This window comes from Myodes glareolus, chromosome 4 (genome assembly GCF_982192425.1).
Source record: "Myodes glareolus chromosome 4, mMyoGla1.1, whole genome shotgun sequence".
NCBI classification, from domain to species: Eukaryota; Metazoa; Chordata; class Mammalia; order Rodentia; family Cricetidae; genus Myodes; species Myodes glareolus.
Window position 1 is genome coordinate 68,149,887 of NC_142029.1, and position 5,476 is coordinate 68,155,362.

Here is a 5,476-nt window from a genome sequence, read left to right on the forward strand (position 1 = left end):
ATGGGAAACCATACTATGGTGACAGAATTCACCTTGCTGGGCATCCCTGAGACAGCAGGCCTGGAGAAGGTCCTGCTCTTCCTGTTCTCAGCACTGTACGCCTGTGCCCTCCTGGGAAATTTCCTCATCCTTACTGCAATCATATCCTCCCAGCGACTCCACACTCCCATGTACTTTTTCTTGGGAAACCTCTCCATCTTTGACTTGGGTTTCTGTTCCACTACAGCTCCAAAGATGTTGTCATATCTTTCAGGAGAGGGTCGAGGAATCTCTTTCCAGGGCTGTGTTGTACAACACTTTTTCTATCATTGTCTGGGTTGTACGTTGTGTTTCCTGTACACAGTGATGGCCTATGACCGCTTTGTTGCCATATGCTTCCCTCTGAGATACACAGTCATCATGAACCACAGAGTGTGCTGTGCCTTGTCCACAGGGACCTGGATGAGTGGCTGTATGCACTCTGTTATCCTAACTTCCCTCACTTTCCAGTTGCCCTACTGTGGACCCAGTGAGGTGGATTATTACTTCTGTGACATGCCTGCTGTGTTACTGCTGGCTTGTGAGGACCCCTCTCTAGCACAGAAGGTAGGCTTTACAAATGTTGGTCTTTTGTCTCTCATTTGTTTTTTTCTCATTGTTGTGTCCTACACTCGAATTGGGATCTCTATCTCAAAAATTCGCTCAAAAGAAGGAAGGCAGAAAGCGTTTTCCACCTGCAGTGCCCACCTCACTGCCATCATCTGTGTTTATGGACCTGTCATCATCATCTACCTGCAGCCCAATTCCAGTCCATTGCTTAGTGCAATTATTCAAATTTTGCACAATCTTGTGACACCCACTATCAACCCAATGATCTACAGTCTGAGGAATAAGGAAGTGAAAGCGGCCCTTAGACATGTATTTTTTAAGAAGTGTTTCAGTCTTGAAAATAAATAAAAACATCAAAATCATAGCTGAATAAAGGTTGATTCACCATTTAAAAGGACAGTTTTGAATCTGCAACTTACTTTGTAATGCAAATTGGCATCCATAATATCCAAGTCATATATAAATAAAATATAGATTACATTAATTTACCACTTCCGTCACTGTTTGAGGATAAAGACTTATTTTATACCTTACTGTGTTTTACAATAAAATATAAGTGACAAAGTCTCTTAGCAGATCCACTGCTGATTTTCCTTTTTTTTTTTTTTTTGGTGGGGGGAGGTTACAGAATTTCTTTGTATAGCCTTGGCTGTTCTAGCCATGTAGACCAGCCTGGACTCAAAGGCACAGAGGTCTCCCAGAGGTAGTGACCAACTAGACCTCCTGTGCTGATTATTGTGTTGTGTGATTTCTCTATAACCACCACTATTCCTCAAGTATTTGTTATCCTTCCTACTCTTTAATTGTGATCCCTCACAATGTAGCTGTGCCTACTTTACATGTGACCAGAACATTTAGTGTAATTTTATCTATAGAAGATCATTCAGTGCAGGGTCTATGTTTATAATTAAATGGTAACAACTCATGCATGCTCCCTGATAGACATATTGTAGTCATGATAAAAGGTGTATGTACTATTTTAGAATGCTGACAACACAGTACAGCATACGGCCTCAGTTAAGTTACAGTAGTGATTGCCTGACTGAGAATTCAGTGTATCTTCCATTGTCTTATACTGTGAAAGAACATTACATTTACTTTGTAAGATGTTCAAAATTCAGACTGTGATGTGTAGTTCCTATTGACTGTATATCACTTTTTACATTATCTTGATGGCAAATGTGCTAAGCAAAATGATTGCGATTTGGAGACCACACACAGTAGAGTTACTGAATAACGAAGTCCCTATAAAATCAATTTTATGCCACTTATTAATTTGATTTCTACAGAGAACTAGCTCTCCTAAAGGGCTGAGCTCAACTCTTTCTATCAACACAGCATTCTATAGCTTAGGAAAGCTCATACCCACTTTGTTGAGCTTTCAACCTGACATTGAGAGGAAGCAAACAAAATCTTTCTTCCAGAGAAAGACAATTCCTTTTTAGAGAAATGAAAAAAAAAAAACATCAAATGGTGAGGTTTCTCTTGGGCTAGATAGCATTTATTGCCCCTATCATTACTAAAATACTAATTGTAAGTCCATTGGGTATCTCAAAATTTTGGACTGTGATGATGATCTGTGTTTAGGCTCCAGAAAGTAAGCCGTTCTAAATTTAAAACGACAGAGTTTCTATTCATAGAGGCACAAGAAACATTCAATTTCCAAAATGAAGAAAAGGAAGAACACAAAAACCGGTTGTTGACTGCCTTTATCATATTGGGGTGGTGCACACCTTTAATCCCAGCCCCTAGAGAGGATTATAAAACAGGAGGAAACAGCTCTCAACACACAATCTCATTTTGAGGTCCCAGGAGGCAAGATCGCCATTTCAGACTGAGATCTAGATAAGAGCTAGTGACTGGCTGTTTTGATTTTCAGATCTTCAGGATAAAACTCAATTTCTGACCCTGACCTTTTATTAACTGTGCTTCATTTGACACTCAACTTTTTGTGGCACAAATTTACATAAAAGTCATTTGCCTGAGGTTTTTTAGTCACCAGAACAGGCCAGGGCTGGGATTGGAATTACAGCTGTAAGAATCAGAACCCAAACCTATCTACCTGATTCAGGAGAAACATTAAAGCTCCCAGCTTCCATCTGCCCAAGTTTAGCTTTCATATAATGGTGGAAAATACACAGAGAATCTAAATGGTGTATGTTACTGTGTTGTCTTTCAGTTATTTGACTGCTTAGAAAGGAGTAACAGCTGCTAAAAGACTTTTGATTATAAATGTTGCTGGGTTAATTCTATTTATATACTTTAGAAATGCCTTGACTTTAAAATTTAATTCAAAAGATATGTTACTTTGGAAAAGAGGTTTGCTTTTGTTTCCACAGGAAGTGAGAGGCTGTGGATTCATTCTGATTATGAAAAATAAAGTTTGATTAAAATACCTTGACTACAAAATTTAAGTCAAAAGATATATTACTTTAGAAAAGAAGTTTTGCTTTTGTTTCCATAGGAAATGAGAGTTTGTGGATTCATTCTTGATTAAGAAGAATAAGGTTTGAGTGACTGTGGATTCATTCTGAGTTAAGAAAAATAAGGTTTGATCAAAGAAGACCCCCTAAATAATCTTCAATGGGAAAAGATAACCCAGATAATCCAATATTTCAGAGTACATTTGTTGTAGTTTTCTCTGAGTTCTACATCCAGAATATCTTCAAGACTGTTGGCTGAAATGATTCAGCCTCATAGAATACTTCCCTAAGGATTTAACCATAGTCCTAAATTTTCTGTGGGTCCCCATAAGATTATGCCCCCCAATCAGCAGGAAGTAGCCTAGAATACCTTCCCCTAAAAATTGAATTATGGATGCTTGTCTTTTTTTAATGTGCTGCTTACATGTTGTTATGGACAATTATCAGGGGAAAAAAGCTAAAAAAGGGGAATTATATTCAAGGTTCTTGCTTTGAATAATAATAATGTTAATAATAAAAGGTCAGGCGGTGATGGTACACAGCTTTAATGCCAGCACTCATGAGAAAGAAGCATGCAGATCTTTGTGAGTCAAGGTCACCCTTTTCTACACAGTGAGTTCCAGGACAGACTTCACAGCTACTGAGAAACCCTGTCTAGCAAAACCATGAAGGAAAGAAAGAAAGAAAGAAAGAAAGAAAGAAAGAAAGAAAGAAAGAAAGGGAAAAATGAAAGAAAAAAGGGATATAAATATGATCAGATAGAAAGGTAGATTATTGAATGTACTCTAAAATGAAAAAGGGAGGATATAGATATGATAAGATGGAAAAGTAGATTACTGAAACTACTTTTTAAAAGCAACTGTTGGCTTTAAATGTTTTACATTGGTTCTACTTTTATATATTGTATACAAATTTTGTACATTGATACAAATTTGAGATTAATTTTGTTAAAGCACATGTAATATGTTTCTAATCTTGTTCAAGGTATTGTACCTATACAGTTTATTTAACAATGTAATGCAAATTTCAAGTCATTGAAAATTATGATTATCAACTGTTTAGGACAATAAAGAAGTATAGGTTAGCAGTTAATCACCTAGTATAATTGAAGTTGAAGACACATTAGGTATGTTTTCAAGGTCAAACAAAGATATGATTTAGATAGATAGGTCATCTTCAAATACTTCATAGATCTATAGAATATGGCATTTAAGATGCTTTCTTTAATGACAATGAGACATGTCTGCTCCTGGCAGCATCAATCTACCTCAGAGAAGATAATGGGCATCAAAGAAACTCCACAGGGCCTTTTGTCTCCTGGGCCCAGGGAAGACCAGCTAGCCCTGTTGCACTGCTGAGGAGTTCTACCCAGAGAGTGTTGAAGAGTTCTATCCAGAAAGTGCTGAGGAGTTTCATCCAGAGAGGAGGAGATGGGCAGGCGCCAATGCAAGAATTCCTCCAACAACCTGAAAGGCATCATGACATCTCCAGAATCCAGGGAGCACGAAACTAGAAGAATTGAACACCCTACTCCAGAAGAAATAGAAGAAATAGTCTCTAAGTGGATCTTTATGAAAATAATAGAGGAACTTAAACAGGAGGTGAAAATCTGCCATAAAGAAATGGAATATAAGTATAACAAAAAGATTGAGGAAATGAGTAAAGAAATGGAAGAGAAATATACCAAAAAGTTTGAAGAAATGAGTAAATCCATAAATGAAATTCTGGGAAACCAAGAAAAAACAATCAAACAGGTAATGGAAACAGTTCAAGATTTGAAAACTGAAATGGAGTAAATGAAGAAATCACAAACCGAGGGCCGGCTGGATATGGAAAATCTAGGTAAACGAACAGAGACTTCAGAAACAAGCATAACCAACAGAATACAAGAGATAGAAGAAAGAATCTCATACTCTGAGGATACCATAGAGAAATTAAACGCTCTGACCAAAGAAAACAGCAAATCCAACAAATTCTCATCACAAAACATTCAGGAATTGTGGGACACAATAAAAAAAAAACTAAATCTAGGAATAATAGGGGTAGAAGAAGGAGAAGAATTGCAGATCAAGGTTCCAGAAAATATATTCAACAAAATTATAGAAGAAAATTTCCCCAACCTAAAGAACGATATCCCTATGAAGGGTCAAGAAGCATACAGAACACCGAATAGATTGGATCAAAAAAAAATCCCCTCGCCATATAATAACCAAAACACAAAACATTCAGATTAAAGAAAAAATATTAAGAGCTGCAAAGGAAAAAGGGCAAGTAACTTATAAAGGTAAACCTATCACACTTACACCAGACTTCTCTATGGAAACCATGAAAGCCAGAAGGTCCTGGATAGAGGTACTGCAGAAACTAAGAGAGCATGGATGCAAGCCCAGACTACTATACCCAGCCAAGCTATTGTTCACTATCAACGGAGAAAACAAAATATTCTGGAGAGATGGCTCAGAGGT

General features: G+C 37.3%; 1 pseudogene; it reads left to right on the plus strand.

The window, feature by feature from the left end:
• On the plus strand, positions 1-936 carry LOC146894451 (putative olfactory receptor 10D4 pseudogene; annotated as a pseudogene).
• Positions 937-5,476: the final 4,540 nt, after the last annotated feature.